The following is a 17,692-nucleotide window of genomic DNA, read 5'->3' on the forward strand; positions in this document are numbered from 1 at the left end:
TTATTTTACTAAAAGGAAGGAGTTAGTCTAGTCCTACTACTGACATTTTCACAAAACAGACTCAGGGCTATCACTGCGTTAGTCATCTCAGATAAGATGATCCTGACAAATTTCCTGTTTCTCCTGTGAAACATTTTATCTTGATACAAGGTGACATTTAGATTTGTGCCTTCTGTTACAGAAAAGTCTGAAAGTGGACACTGAGCCTTCCTCTGGCTGGGGAGCAAATCTGAAATTATGAGTGGATTTTTAAGCTTTATAGGATCTTTTATATTAACATCTGCAAAATACTGAATTAAAAAAACAAAAACAACAAAAAGCCACACCTGCTTTGAAAATGGCCTTGTTCTTTGCAGAGCTTTTTAAAATTAATCAGCTCCTTTCTTTAGACAATAATTTGAAATTATATTGTTCCCCAGCTCTGTGATATCAATGAGTGATCTAAAATTGTACAGAAAGGCTTCCTTTTCAGTGAGAAAATTGAAAGAAATGCTTTGCCCCCTTTTTGAAAGCTAGTTGATAGCTTCATTATTGAGCAATTTTACTTTTGATAATGGACCATCTATTCAGTAAATATATGCCTACACTTACAGGTTATTTTATATATTTATAATTTTTAGATGCTTTGGAACCTAGAAGATGCGATCTACCAGTATAAAATATTAGTATTGATGTGTTGAAATATCTATCAGTTAAAATAAAAAGGTCACAATTTCAATCAGATGAAAGCTGGGGGTTATTGGGTGGTTGCCTTTTTTTTTTTTTTTTAATTACTTTCCTCCCTCAAACCTCAAAGTTTTAAAGACCTTGGAAAAGGGGACTTTATAAATTAAATGATGGAGATTAACTGCTTATGGTTGTGTAGTAGTTTTCCCTTGATAGCAGTGTTTAGCAGTCTCTCTCCTTCTTATTCTGGGCACAGTTCTCCCTTCATTCCATTAGGTGGAGCTTTGTGATTAAGGCTGCAGGAGAAACTTGCTTCCGAGCACAAAATAATTCACCAGGAAATGGCTGGGGGAGGAGGTGAATGAAGCTTTCTTTGCTTAGAGGTATCGTTGTCCTGTACTCAAGCTTGAGACACAAAAATCTGAATCAAGACCCTCACATACAAGGAAAATAAATTGAAAAATCGATTCTGTCAAACAGGGCCCTGCTCTAATCTGCTGTTGTCATAGTCAAGTTCCGAATCTAAAATACCTTAGGTTATAAATTAAATGTCAAATATAATTAATTTGGCACTTGAAAAATGAAGTGGATGACTGTCCTTTGGAGAAAGCCTGACAGCTTTATGTATGTCACATTGGTATCTGTTAAAACAAGCTTCACATGCCAGATGATCCTTGCGTGAATCACATTGCTGTTAGCTGTACCAGAATTTTGTCGATGGAATAAGTCTCAGAACACTTTTCTCCTTAATTGTCTGAAGCTTTTGCAAGACAATATAAATCAAGTGTCATCTGCATCATCTGTGCAGAATAGTGGTTTTATCATACATCAAATAAGCAATTTATTTCTTATTCATTACTACGGAAGCTATTGTTGAATATTTACATACAAATCTATATTTTATACAAATGGAGAATGTTTTCTGCCCTGTGACTTGAACCCACTGCAGTTACAATTTAATTCCAGTTTTCCTTCCCTCTTCTTAACTTCATCAACAGTGGCTGTAGCCCTGCCATCCTCTTCCACAGGGAGGCCAAGGTTATAATTGAGTACCACTCCTTCCTCAGCCCACTTCCCTAGGGCAGATCCTGTTTCCACGGCCTCCTCCCCTTGGCCCAAACCAGAAACAAATAGGTCTTTTTCATGTTTTGTGTCCTTGCTTTGCACAATGAACTGCGCTCACCTTAAGGCTCATTTATTCACAGGTACCCCCAAGGAGGTGAAGAAGGCAGGTTTGCCCCATGGACACACTTGTTGAAATAAAAAATGTCAGTATACCATGTTATTTCCCACTAATAGGACCAGTAAGACCTTCCTAATCAAAACCTCATAAGAATTCCCTGAGTAAGGTGCCGGAGCAAGGTTTCACCATTAATTTTTAAATGTGGGTAATGAACTGGCTAAATTTTTGTGGGTGATACCCTTTACACTACCTCTGTGATCAGGATATTCATTTGGATTAAGAGGGGAAAAAAAAAAAAAAAGAGAGACTGAGACTGTGCTGCTCATTGAAATGAGGGGAACTTGTGCTGACAAATTGGAAGATTCAGACTTGTTCCTGGTTCCTGCAGCGGCTGAATGAAACAAAGATGAAATTGACTTTTTTTTTTTATTTTCCCAAGTGCTCTTAGAAAATCGAACACACAAAAAGAATGGTTCTTGTAACAGCCAACTCTCCTCTGCTTCAGCTTCTCTTTTCTTCTGCTTAACCCCGTGCTCTGTAACAGAAACATGAGCCCTAGGTCTGTGTTAAAATATAGCCCTTCTTGTATGTCAGGCAGAAAACAACTCCAAAGCAATATTTTAAACCTAAGAGCCACAACAATTTTTTTCTTTTTGTCTCATTTCCACTAGGTTACACTGACAAAAGGACTGCTAGTTAGAAGCCTTTCTGCAGGCAGGGACTCAGAGAGGTTACTGTCCCAGCAGCTGATTTTAGCCTAAGTGCATATTGAAGGAAACATTGCTGTGTGATTACTGCTATGATGGTGCACCACCAAAAGCAGGGAAAGGGAGACATGTCATACTTTGGAGAATACTCACCTCATGCACATGTCGGCCTTAGTTTAGCAAGAGATGCTTATGTTTGTATTCATTTCAGTCAGAGCAACAACAGGGTTTGTCACTGACCATTATAATATTGACTGATTTCTTTTTCACTTCTATTCCATGGAAGACAATTGCAAGTCACAGTGCTACCCAGGCTACTGTTGTGAGTTAAAGTAATCATCTTAGTTGCAAGACAGGGCCATATCCACGGGCAGGATGGCTGCATTACTGCACTGCTGCATAAAAGCTAATTAGCCCAGGTAAGAGGAAATCAGCTCCACACGGCCATGCCTAAAGTGTTCCCAGACCTGACTCACTTGTCCATTGCTCAGAGTTCCCTGAACTTTGTCTCTTATAGGCATATCTGCATTTGGATCTCAAAACATTGCGACTCAATTTTACCACATTAATTAAAAATGTGCAAATTAAACAACTGTTGAACACAGGTGACAGTTGGGGCTTGATAATTCCAAACTAACTTTGAATATATTCCATGGATTTGGAGACCAATCAACAGGGTGTATGTATTCATAAACATATATTATTCTGTAAAACTTGTCTCATTGATGTTCCTTTGGAGTATTTTTTTTTGAATCCAGGTAACTTTATCCTTCAATGAGTTAACAGTCAACTCTTCAGCACTGATTGTTATGAGGTTTATTTCCCTGAGACAAAAAAAAATATGGACCTACACAGAAAATTAACTGAGAGTTCTGTAGAGACATATTCTGCTCTCAGCTTCATCCTCTTAAGTCAAATTTACCTTTATTTCCCACTTGCCTTCCAAATTTGAAGATATCATTAAAGAAAACAACCAATATTGCTGGGTGTATGGAAACTCAGACTTATAAAAAATGGCACAGAAGAAAACAAACTGGTGTCTGACGTACCAACCTGAATGCTAAGGTTTGGTTCAGCAGGGGACCACTGTTTTTTTCAGTAGTTGTGTGTATCTGGCACAAGCAGTTCTGTCCCTGACAGCTAAACAGATGAAGCAGATGACAGATTTTAAAAGTGCTATACCTAGAAAACAACACCTGGTTTATCATGTGTAAATGTGGTACATTTGTTTGTTGAAATATAATCTGCTGCTTCTTTTACAGATAAGTAAGCACTGGGTTTAGTCTGTTGTGTTTCTGAGAACATGATCCTTGTAAATGAATTGCTGCTGTCAAGAAGCTGGTTTTAGGGGGATTGCCCTAATTACATAATGCAGAGTCCTGGCATGAAAAGGTTAAGCTGTTTCAGTGTACCCTATCAGTAACGTGCCACCTTTGTCCAGACTAATTCTGTTCTTTGTTCTCCAGCTATGGCTGTGCTCAGCTGGAAATATGTCCTGAATATACACTAGGTGGCAGGCGGGTCAGGGGGCTGGAAGCGAACCTTGCCCACGCATCACACGGCCCTATCTCCTGCCTCCAAAAGATCAATTGGTCTTCCCCAAGCCTCTACAAAGCACATTTGGCTTGCTGGACTGGATAAAAGCATGCAGTCAGCGGACTAGAAGCTGATCTAGCCCCCTGCCCACAGGATGCTAGGCCGTGTTGTTTCTGACAGATTTGCTTCTGCTTTTTAGCCGACAAGGAGAAGATGCCTGATCAGTAACAGCTCGATCAGTAGCAGCTGCTGTTGAGAATAAGGCTTGTGTTAGAGAAGTGGATGTGTTAAAGAAGTGCTGTCAGCACCTGAGGCAGGCTCTGATGGCTTGTCTTCAACGGTAGACTCCTGTATTTGCCCTCCAGGAGACGATGGCAGCTTGTCGCAAATTTTTTGTAGCAGAACATCTTTCCAATGCTCTGTGATGCCCCAGGATGAAAGATGCCCTCAACGTTGCCCTTAAAGTGGCGATCTCATTGCAATCCCAGTATGTACAGCCTGGAATACATTAGTGCTTAGTGCAGGATCCTTTGGGAGCTGTCGTGACACAAGGTCAGATTCAGCCCTCATGTAAACTTGTGGTGCTCGCTTGACCCACAGCTCTGTCACTGTAACAGAAATGCTGTCAGCTTTCACCTTTCCTGATGTCCTTGAGGAAAGGGTGGATTTGAAAGGGGATGTCGCATCACTATCAGATTATGCTAATGTCATAGGTGAGTCTCACAGGGCTCTAAGAATGAACCATATTTTAAAGTAGTCTTTCCTATAGTTCTCTGTTTTTCCATTAGTGCTAGTTGTAGGAAAGCCATGAGTGGCCATCAATTTGTTTTCCTGTATCAGACAAAAGTTTCCTCAGTGTTGTGGTAAGATGCATTTAGGATTGCTTCTGTGGTGTGAGAATTCCTGAATTGGTGCACCTCTTCTGATTTTAATGACCAAGTATTCTTCAGATTTTAAGAACACAGCCACTCTACAGACAGACTCATGCTGACACAGTTATTGGTACAGATAGTCTCTCCTGAGCATCTTAGGCCATTTCTTATGTCTGTTGCAGGGTTCAAGTACTTCCATAGAAGCAAAGCAGATTTTGTTGCCAGTTCATCTAAACCTAATCAGCACGTCTCTGGATAATAAATGGTGGAAAACACGCTTTTTTCCCTAGACTTTTCTACACTGTTTTACACTTTTCTAAACTACTGTTGCTTGTGGCTGTATCAGTTGAAAATTATGGAGAATCAAATGGTCATGTAGGTTCTATTGCCTCACTGTGTAGTGAAATAGTTGAGACTCTTGAGACCAGCAGTGGGAAAATTTCATTTTGAATAAACCTTTGAATAAACCTGTATATTTTAGTGTTTAGAGAGTGCAATAAAAACCACTAATAATAATAATAAAAAAAAGGGAATCACATTCAGATAGTTCCTAATCTAACCATCTGACACTTCCTAGAGTACCTGCACATTTTCTCTGATAGCACAGGAATGAGCAAATACTACACACAAGCACATTTGTCTTTTCTTCTTTTTATTCATCTGTCTTTTTCTTCTTTTTGAGTTGCTGAGGAACCATTCACTAAACTAGGAAACATTTCAGGACAGTAAAATGAGAAAAGAGCAATAGAGACGTGACGGAGTGAATAGGTAGGTGTATTTAGACAGACATGGATGCTGAGAGGCTCCTTCCTTGAGCAGCAGCCTGTCCCAAAGGAAAGGTAAGAAATCCTTCCTCCTGCAAACATGGTTTGAGACAGCTTGTATGAAGACAACAGGAGAAAACATCAGGTCCCAACTAGAAAAATGAAAATATGGAGCTAATGACTGACCAAAATTTCAGTTCTCTTTCATATACATGCAGCACAGGGTTTATTTGCAGCAAAGACGCCTGAAGCTGATATTCCTAGTGAAAGTAAATGTGAAGTAAAACACAAAAGCTTCTTCATTTGTTCTTTGCTTCTCTTTACTAGATCTCTTTCAATTTTTAATTGCTGGAGACAGAAATCTACAAAGTAAACAAACAAATTAAAAATATAAAATTGGAATTAAGCAGTACATTTTATAACTTTTTAAGTATCTTTTTGCAGTAAAGCAACTTTCTGAAAGGCAAAATGTGTTTGGAATGTAAGTTACGGACCCAGGCCAACAGCAACTCTGTCCGTGGGAGGCTGTCTTTATGAGAAGAAATTGACATTTAACTTTTGGCAAGTATGTTTGTTTGATATTAGCATATATTTCACCTAAAGAGAAATCTGTATTAGTATGGAGATGTCAGATGAAGCTCTGCTACTGAGATTCATGGTGCTTTACCCAGGATTGCAGGAAGGAGTTGCATGCAAACCTTGTGTGTTTAAGAATTTCAGGTTCTTTCGGCCATAACTCATGAGTTTGACAATGGATCTACCAGAAGAAAACAGGGTTAAAAATAGAAGATTATCTTATTGTCCAGTGCCTCTGCAAAATCACACAGTTTGTCCTTTTCCTAGGTGTTAGGTGGTTTTTGGTTTTGACTTGGTTTTCTTTTTTAAATTTTGATTTTTGTACTTTCCTCCTTTTCCCTGCTGCTCCCTGCAGTGATCTTCAGTCATATTTCTCCATCAAAACTTGTCAAAACCATACATGATGAGACAGAATTTTAATCAAGTGTTTATTTACTTCTGTTTTGGAAAGCATTTTGCGGAGGTGAGGAGCAAGGATTATGTGATGATGAGTATTTGAACTGATTACAGCGAGGAAGTATAATGCAAAGGAGGCAGGTTATGGTTATAAGCTACTGGGTGTTGTTCAACACATCAGTGACATTTTGAAATATCTGGTTTAGAATTATGTGATCCTACAATCTGAGGGACCGTAGTTGAGTTTTACTTCTCAGGAGCTCACAGAGGTCCAGACAGTGGCATATAAAATATACACAGAGATCAAGTGGTTTGAAATTCAGACTGATTTTCTTTTTTTTTTTTTTTTTTTTTTTTTTTTTTTTTTTTTTGTGTGTGGGAAAAAGGAATAAACCCTCAAAACACTTTCATTTAAGGCCAGTTCCTACCAGCAAGGGAAATTTAATCTACTCAAGCCACCAAATCATTGAGTACATTTATTCATTAAAGTAATCAATCAGTGGAAATAGGTTTTTCTTTTTATATATTAAATGGCAAAAATGATGAGTTCATAAAAATGTCAAGAAATTTTCATCTCTGCTATCTCTTTTCTAAGGTCAGCTGTCTTCAAACGTATTATCCCATTTGTGGGAATCTTACTTATTCTGTCTTTCTTGTAGAAAGCTGAGCATTGAGTATTACACAGAGATTAAAATTGAGTAGAAACTATAGAAAATGTCAAACATAGCAGAAATCATGACACTTGCTCTTTTGACTAGTCACAAAAGCATCAACAGTTGTTAATTTTTGAAGCTGGTATTCTGGCAGTGTTACATTAATACATCAGTCACAGCTACTTCTTGTTTACATTTTTGCTAGCATCTACATGTTTGTCAAGATCTATCATCTCTTTCCCTTATGCAGTTGGCTTATTTAATTTTGACAAATGGATCCTTGCCAGGAAGTTATGTATGTGCCTTGCACATCATCATTTGGAAGCAGGAGACAGCATTGGGATTATAATTTTTCTCTACCATTTATAATGGAGTCTGCTTCTTTGAGATCTTTTTGTGGAAAAGACCAGGTGAATAAAAACTTCAGCTGTCCATTTGCCATGTGAAATAAAATTACATGCATTGTTTTCCTGACTCACTCTAAACCTAGAAATCAAGCTCAGTTTATTTTGGGAAAGATGAAGTTCCTCCCAGGTTTCTCTTTGAGCTCTTGTTCATTTAGGAAAGGAGGAATGTAAAGCAACCAACTGCATCATGAAATCAGTATCTTACATCTGCAGACAGTCCTTCAAAACAGACTAACCCAAATTTATTAATCACTCTTTAAGACCTCTGAGTGAGAGACCTTACAATTGTTGTAATGATTCTAAACCTCAAAAATGTAAACAGATAAGGAAGAGATGAAATAAAAGACATTACCAGTATTTTGAGTGAAGCAGCTATTTCTTAGGTGGCGTTTCCAGATTTCCCAGGAAGGTATGGGACCATGGACCATGACCCAATTTCCAGAAGAGAAAGGATATTCCCAAGTAATTTCCTGAAGTAAAATTCTGTCCTGAAATGTGTTGTTACCAAACCATTAGTTTGTAACTATTGAATTTGGTGACAGGTTTGACTGTGTGAGTGCAAAAAAGGCATACTGATCTTCCTCAATAGTGTCAGGAGTATCTACTACCTCCCCCAGCAACACGGCTCCATCTGTGGCCAATTGACAGAGTGTGCTGGCTTGAAGGCAAAACCAGCGAGAGACTCCAAGTCAGAAAAAACAATTTAATAGGAGAGGAAAAAAAAAAAACAAAAAACCACATGCAATGGTACAAAAGACCACAGAATACAACCTGAAACCGTGGTGGTAGCAGTCCAGATGAAGTGGTCTTGTTGAAGCAGTGTTCCTGCAGAAAGGTCTGGTAGCTCTTGTCCTCTGGGAATGCCTGTGCTGTCCCAAGGCCCAGATTATATCCAGGTGGGAATGCTTGGCTCCTCCCCCTGGGCGGAGCATCTCACAATGGGCTGATATCATTTTATCAGTTTTGCAATGGGTCCTTGATTGCCTATTAAACAGAGATAGCTCCTGGGGAGTGTTATCTATGAGTCATGCAGGACGGCATTGATGGGCCATTAACAGAAGATAGTCTGGAGGGAGGGGGCACAGTGGGAAACAGTGGTGCACAACTTAGTTTCAACATTTCATGTAGATGGTGATAGAATACATACTTTGGGCACATTTTACATTGTAACCTAGGACACAGAGGAAATTGATTGACAGCAGTCCTGAAGTATGGACTAGTTAAATATATCATAAGTAGGTTGCAGTGAACGCAAATCAGCTTGACCCAAAAAATTTTTGTTCCCAAATGTCAGCAAGATTTTCTGTTTATCTTTGTAATATGGTCAGGGCCCAGAAGCACTCTCTAAATAACAGGGGCATCTTTGATGCAGATTTTTACTCCTCACAGTTTTAAAGTTGTCTAGCAAATATCCGTGGAGCAAGCAGACTCTAAAGGGCAGCCAAAGGCCTGTTTGTGTGGTGAAATCAGCATGGGGTAAGGTAAGATGAAAAGTGAGGGTACAGAAGCTGTCTGCTCTCATTCTTCACAGGGACAGTGGTGAGCCCTCAGGGTGTGCTCAGATGGCCCCTGCCAGTGCTCGCTGAGGTAGTTTAAGGGGTCACTGTCCCTGGGTATCTGCTTTGTCCTTTTGCTGGAGATTAGGGCCCTTATTCCAGCAGAGATGGAGAGGAGTTCAAGACTATCCCTCCACTGTCATCTTTCAAAGCCTGCTGTGTTCATTAAGATTAGCCATGAAGACTGATCTGTGTTTATGAGCTGAGCTGCTGTTGATGGAGGCTGAAGAGCCAAACCACACTTGGGTTTGCTGCCCAGCTAAGGGAAGAGAACTGCTATCAGAAGTGTGGTGCAGGTGCCATAATGACATAAAAGTTTTAAGAGCAACCTTTTGTGAATGTAGGGAAATAAGATATAATATATTTAATGATTAAATGCCTCTTCACAGGGGATCAGGGCAGAATAGGTGGTGGCTTGCATGTTTTCAGATTACGGGCTTACTTCTTGAGCATATGAAAACACAACTCTGCAAATTTCAGTAATTCAAAGACACAGTAAACCTGTTTCTTTTGGGGCAGAGAAACACTATATTGTTTACTTATTTCACTAGAATTTGGCAGTCCTCGTATACGGGTGACATTAAACAGAGCAGAACTTTGCCTGAGTAAGGAAGTGCAGCTACAATGCAGCAGCAATCATTATTCCTAATTGGGATGATAAAACCTGTTCAGATCCTGCTGAGCATTTCCTTGCATGTCTACTGCATGAACTGCAAATCATTTTTTCTTGAGATTTTGATGTGTTGTACAACTCTAAATACATATCCTGGGCCTTGGGACTAGGCAGTATCAGCTTCCTATAGAGATGTAGTGTTTAAGTGAAGAGAACAAAGAGGTTGAGGTGCAGTCTTAGAGAGAGTCTATGCAACTTGGAGATCAGTTGTCACTGTATAATAGTTCCTTCAACACTCATCAGAGAGCTAACAGAATATCTTTAATTGCTTTGCGTTTTTGGAGGAATTCAGGTGTCTTAAAGGTATGCAGAAAACACAGTTAATGTCAAGCCACTGTAGTTTGGGCTCACAGCTTTAGCATCCCAGCCTATGGACTAGAAATGACCAATCTTTATTAGTCATCAGAAATACCTGCGGATTAATTAATTTAATCTACAAATTAGAAATATTGTGAATACCGTTTTATGCTTGTAAACTGAGCTTATCTTCTGGTCATTGGCAAAATGACCAATTTGAGGATAAATGGGGATATACACAGAAAATGTGGGTGTATATGCCATGTGATTTAGCACAGTTGGTTAGAGCATGGTGCTGATAAGGCCAAGGTCATGGGTTTGATTCATATACAAGTCAATCACTCATGAGCTGGACTTGATGGCCCTTCTGTGTCCCTTCCAACTATGAATATTCTGCGATTCTGTGATCTATCTGGCTGTAACACATCTTTCTCCTCTATACCCAAATCTTTGTTTATGTATAAAAGAATATACCCACTAGCAGGAACAATTCACAAAGTTGAATCCAACAATATACCATGCAACAAATACTAAGGTCATCTGCTGTAGCAACCCCACGAGCACTGAAACTTTCCTGACAAAGTTTCATCTGCACTTGGCTGGATCTAGTCAAGGGGAAAGATTTCAGGAACTTCAGGCAGATCTTTTGCAACAAGTTTCCTTATGACAAAAATATACCGTGTCCTCATACAAATGGTTTTATGGACACCCTGAAAGGCAATATTGATAATAAAGAGGAGAAGCCTGGAGACCTGCAGCTCTTCCATGCACCATTACTCACACCGAAGATCTGGTGTTTGCCATTTGGCATGCATGAGGATTTTGCTGTAATGGAGGCACCCAGCTCTGCTCAGCAGACTTATTTTCCATCCTCCACTGATATTGATATCAAAAGCTAAGTTCCAAGGCATCAGGTCACTGCTTTTTTGAGAAGCAAGTACATGAAGGAGTCCATGGATTTGCAGAATGTTATTTCTATTTCTATTTCTATTTCTATTTCTATTTCTATTTCACAACTTATCTTGCTTCTACTGTACTTTATAACATCTGATTTGTGTACGAGCAATGGAGCACATGTTGGTTCTGTCCTGTGCTCTCTGCCCTGGAACATCAAGTGCTTCTGGCCAAAGGGATCTTATTTTGTGGTTCTACCAAAGCAGGAATGCAAGTGGCAAACAGGTGAAAGAAAAATGTCAGTGTCGCTCAAAATCATTCCTTTCCTATTCCAAAACTTGGACTTGAGTTTCCTTCTTGAAACTACCAAATCAATTGAAAATGCTCACTGATCCATACAGAATCCTCAGGAGAGGGAAATCCTATTAAAACACACTGTTCCAGGCCCAAATGGACTTCCACTCTTTACAAGGGGAGTTTTGGCACCAGTTCAAATGAGAGCGCTTGGGGTAAGTCTTCTGCAGCCACTTATCTTTCCTTTCTTCATCCATATGATAACAAACCACACTAAAACAGAAAGGAAGAAGTACTTAGAGCTCTGAGGAAACACAGGCCAACTCCTCAGGTAATTAAATTAACCCAGTTCTACTGTAACAAGTGATGTATACTGTATTCACTGAAGTTACACCAATTTTTCCTTTCCAAGGCTCAGGCTGACAGTGTGTGAACATACCATTGTTCTGTAGGCTGCTGCTCTCTCTGTACATCTGGGAGGGGTAGAAATCAGAGGGCAAATGCAGTCTTCAGGCAACACTTCAGAAGTGTTACATTTTGTATTAGAAAAAAGTAAATTATTTTCAGGCTGACTCTAGTTAATTTTCCACAGCTTAGTTTTTACAGAGATGTGTAACTGCAGCTGGGCATTGCTTGTAGTAGTTCAGCTTTATGGTTGTTGTGAGGGTCCAGTCACTTGGTGGGTTTGCAAGTTCAGCTGCTGGCTGAACCTCACAGACATGTGGCAGAAACTTTTCACCTGGCCTGATCTCTCATATAGGTACATATAGCCTCGTGTTTGTATCTGCAAATAATTAGTATATTTTAAAAACAAACAAGATTAAAGTAAACGTGAAAAGGAGACATAGGATGTAAAACAATAAGCACATTGGGGGTAAGGCCCAGTTTCCAGAGGCAGCTGACAATTGCCTCATGCCATGGGGAGAGGTGCTGCTTTCCATAATGCATGGAGCCAATTATACCAGTGTCTTGACAGAGGGGAAGGGGGAGAAATCTTTTTACTGACCCTGACAGGCAACAAACTTCTACCCTGAAGCCTGATGTCTGATTAGTTTTTCAGGTTTTTTACTGAAAGGCTCTTAAGTAATAGAATAGTTTCTTCCTAGGACCAATACTATTTCATTTACCGATACACCATTTGATGTATTCCTCTTAGTTTTTTTCTGACATCAACTTAAATACTTGTACGACCCCTGCTGAAGTTGTGGAATTGCAAATTGACAAGCCCAGTTAGTGGAAGCTGAGTCCAGACATTAAGACGGTAGAATATTTTTAAGCAATTTAATGTTTTAGAGTACTTTTCATAAAGAAAAAAATTCTAACAATTAGGTACTAATATAAAAAGAACAAAAAAGTATACTACTAAAAGGTCAGGTTTATATAATATGTTTTGCACTCTAACCACATAAAGAAAAAAGTTAAGTATTTGATTCCCCTCTGAACTTTATGCCTTTGATAAATTTAAGATTATTATTATATTTAAGCCATTTTATGTCCTCAGTGGGAGTTAAGGCACTCAGCACTTGCAGAATTGAAGTAAGGATGTGAGCAGTAATTTGACGACTCTTGAATTGTATTGCCTAATATCTGAGAAGGATCAGGAAGACAATCCTTAGCCCTGAGCGTTATATACAAATGAAATAGGGGTTATCTGGGGGCAGTATAATTCATTAAATGTTCCCTCTAAATGTAAAACACCAAATTCCCTCGACACAGTCAGCCTTTCTATCTGCAGTCTAGTTGTGACATAAAAAAAGATATTACAGTAAGAGTAAACTGAAATTCAGAAAAGCCCAGAAGTTCGCTGTTAAAGCTCATTCTATTTTCTCATTATACCTTTTAACAAACAGACAAAAAAAGCTTTGTAGGTATCACAGTCCTCTGATTTTAGAAGATGGGACTAGATTCTTAGGTGTTATCAATCAGGAGATTTACATTAATTGTGATCCAATTACCCTGTAGGTTTGTCAGCTGAGAATCTGATCCAGGAACTGTAACAGAAAAGCATCCATGAGTAGCATCATCTTCCCTTCATATATCTCTCTTTTACTTCAGGCCAGTCTGGGAAAAATTTCAAACAAATACTCTGGTCAGATTTTTATGAAGACTGCATAGAATTACACTGGGTCAAAAAACCTAGTTTATTTCAAGGGAAGATGTAAGGTGACCAGACCAAATTAAAAAAAAAAAAAATCCCATAACTGTAATTGTACTAAAGGACATGTACATCACTCCATTACGCAGACTATGTGTTCTTACCTTTGATATATTTATTCTTACATTAAGCCTCCCAAGGAACAAGGAAGGGTTAGTTGTCCAGTTTGGCCAAGAAGGGTGAAAGAGGGTAAGTAAGTGGTTTGCTCAAGGCTACCCAGGCAAATATATCAGAAGAGCATGAGTCTCTTTCATGCTGGGCTAATGCTACAGTCCCCAGACCACTTCTGCCTGCCTAGGTCTCTGTCTGTTATTTAATTAATACAGAGGCTATCAATAATCTTTGGAAAGTCAGTTATTTTTCCTCCAGCTTAACCAACACAGAAAAGTGGAAATGTCTGTCTTGTGAGCTGACAAACGGAGAGTGCTATACAAAGGCATTTGATTTTAAATTTGCTGTTGCCACACCATTAACAAGAGAGCAGCCCAATGACTGGGATGGTTCAAATGCCCTCCTCTTGGCTCCACCAGCACTGCCCAGCGCCCTGCTCGTATTCAGTGGCATACAAGACAGGGGCACACAGGTAACCAGGCTGGTCCCTCTCCATTCTACAGTCCCTTCTGTGCTCACAAAGCTGGGACAAAATCTCAGGGACTGAACGAAGGTACTCCTGATGCCAGTAGACATTCAGTTATTCAGCCAAATGACACTTGTTTTCATTTTAAATTTCCAACAAACGTGAAGGAAAGTTCACGAAGTCTCGGACAACAGCTTTTTAGGACTTAACCTAAATGAGATGGTAAAAATATATAAAAATTTGTGGAGAAAAGGGAACAGAAGAACCTTAAAAAGGAGCATTTATGTTTCCTTTTCCTTTTTAGGAATTATATCTTACAATTTCCTCATGAAAGTGCTGCTGATTCTTGTATTTTAAAAATACCCTCTTCCTGTTCAGCCTCTCCCACAGTAGGTCAGTCTTGATTCACTGTCCACTGAAGTAGATATTTGTATTTCCTCATGTTTGCATCAATCTTAACACATCTAGGGTGCCTCTAAAACTTTAGAATACTTTTTAACTACAGATATTTTTAAGTCCTTTAAGATAGAGTTTGTACTAAAAATGATGTTACTAGTGGGTAGTAGAAAGATTTTGTTCCTTTTTAAGCTGCGACCATGCAGAACTGCAAAGGAGACAGTGAAAGAAGCAGGTGAATCTGGCAACTTACTGGCTTTTTATTACCTTAATATGGTGAGATAAGGCAAAAGCATGCTTATTTTCTGAATGGTTCTTGTTTTATTCAAAATCCATGAGGGCTTACCTTAAAAATATATGATGCTATCGAGTTCAGCAAGCTGCATGATTTATTCAGCCGGGCTCACCATTTCTTCCTGTCAGTTATATGTGATCAGTTATTGAAAGTGTCAATCACTCATTATATAGGGTTTGGGTTTTTTTTTTTTTTTTTTTTTTTTTGAGTTTAGAGACAGTCTTTTAAAAGACTTTCACACAGGGGTATTAGGGCCCAATACTCAAGAACTGACTTTCAGCTAGTCAGTGAAATAAATGTTTTGGGACATATTATGAGTTGATACAAGTCCTTGTAGGCCTCATGTTTCCATTTTACATCAGCCCTGAGAAACTGTCCTGTTATCACTGAGCTTGTACCTGGTCATTTTTGGTGCAGTTTTACTCTGGCACAATGCAGTATGGCTGAGACATTTTCGCAGAAAAAAATGCAGAATGTTATAAACCATCTCATGTCAGGTATTCTGTACCTCAAATTGGTGGAACAAAGCATGTTATTTCCACTTAATGGGAAGAAACCAACATTGTTATTTCTACTGCTCTAGTGTCAGGGCTTTTTATTTCCACTACAGTGATTGTACAGGCTCTCATAACCAATATGCCAACATCCACCGTGCCAAAAAAAAAACCCAACAAAAAAAACCTTGGCTGGACAGAAGCACATTAGAGCACACAAAAGAAAACTGACTCAGGCTGCAGCTAGAAAGGAAATGTCTATTCTCCCAATAGTAGTGTGGAATTTGACTAAAAAGTTACATTTTTCTGACAGATGGACAACCTCTGGATCATTTCCAGTTCTCCTGATGATGCAAGTAGAAAAAACCGAAACAACAAGCCAAGGGCATGTATAGATTCCTAACTTCAAAAGGGGGAAAGGAAACGTACTACTTGCTTGTGGTTGTGTAAAATAAATGCAGGTCAGGTTTAAAGCTTCTGGACACCGCTGATCAGATCTAAAGGGCCCAGAAACACCATATCAGATAAAAAAATGTCATATCTCTCTAGAGCAGTGTAAGTTCTAAGAGGATTTCTTCAGAATAGGGGACACAGCATTACTTCTCAAAATTTTCTGCAGTGAGAAGCAGCTTCAGGGTGAAACGGTGGCTCCCTGGAAACTTTGTCACAGAGTTGATGTGAACTAGTTCACTGCGAACACTGACTTTGCCCCATTCCCAGATTGCTCTTCCCACTTTTTAACCTCAACTGCCCTCAGTCTTTAGCCCTCTGAGTGACCTTTTCTTACAGCACAGCATGGTGCTCTGACCTACTCCAGTTCTAACAACAGGCTTTCTGTTGCACAGCATGTGAACCTGGGCCAGGAAAAGATGGCTTAGATTTTATGAGGATTGTGGACTACAGAGACTTTGCCCCTGAACACACAGGAAGCTTCATTCTTGGGTTGGTGGAAATCTGCATTACCTCACAAATGTAAATAGAACAAGATGCATTTGTCTTAGCTGAGTGTACAGTCTGTAGATTCTGGGGTTACGCAGAGTATGCTGTGCTGAGAAATAAAATATCTTGGATTTATTCCTTATCAGTAGAAAAAATAGGTCTCTATTATCCACAAAACTAAGACTCACTCACATTTATATGGCTTTGGTAACACATTATGTATTTTTAAATGATGGAAACTTCACAAGGGAAACTAAAAGATGCCTTTAGGTGAAAATGATGACTCTGTTATTTGCAAACATAATGATCTCCGTTCAAAAAATTAGCAGAAAATGTGCGCAGAAATCTAAAAATGAGCCCTTGGATGGAAATGATCACCTTTCACCTTGGAATGTGTATGTTAGTGCTGTTAACAGCATTGTTTTTTTCATGAAAATGTACTGAATAATTATGGACAGTGACATGAATTCACAATATAAGAATAAGAGATATATAATTTTGTAAAGCATAGAAAATTTTATGAAATTGATTTACCTCATAGAGAATTTTACCGAGAATCACTTATTTCATGTCACCACAGCCCTTAAATTTGAGGCTGACATCAGCATAAGGTATGTGCTGTTTATTACTATGTTGGGGGACGGTTTGCAAAAGTCTGCTACAAGTGCCTGCAAGAAGTAGGAATATTAATTTTAACCCATAATAAACTGTTCTCACCAGTACCAGCCAACACCTGCCTGGTTGCTGCTGTACATCCTTACTCAGCAACACTGGAGGTGCAGCCGCCCTGAACCCTGCTTCTCAGAGGTTCTGAGGACGGTGAGTCGGAGGAGATTTCAGCCCAGTCTGAGATCTCAGCACCTGGTTCTTTATCAGGGAGCAAGAGCAGCGGCAGAGGGCGGGAAAACGCTGGGCGCCGTCCCGCTGGAAGCACGGCCCGGCAGAGCTGCGGATGCGGTCCCCGCCGGGGCGCGGGCGCCGCACGGTCCCTGCAGCGCCGGCTGAGGTCACTGTGGCTCCGCACCTCCCGCCGCTTTTGGAGCAGCTTTTTGCTGCTGGAAGAAAGGATACGGCAACATCTTTTTTTTTTTTTTTTTTTTTTTTTTTTTTTTTTTTTTTTTTTTTTTTTTTTTTTTCTCCCAGCACATATAGTTTCTGAAAATGGGGACTAACTGACGGTTGTAATTTTGATGGAGATTTACCTGTAGGCAAGACGGCAATCAAACCCACACTATTAACGGAAAGCTGATTGAGTTAATGAATATAATTGCCAACTCTACAAACTGATTCAGTCTGTCTAACAATCTATCAGTTTGTCTTTCGTCTTGGAGTTGTCCCCGTTTATATCTTGCTATATGGTGG

This window comes from Hirundo rustica, chromosome 1, assembly GCF_015227805.2.
Source record: "Hirundo rustica isolate bHirRus1 chromosome 1, bHirRus1.pri.v3, whole genome shotgun sequence".
NCBI lineage: Eukaryota > Metazoa > Chordata > Aves > Passeriformes > Hirundinidae > Hirundo > Hirundo rustica.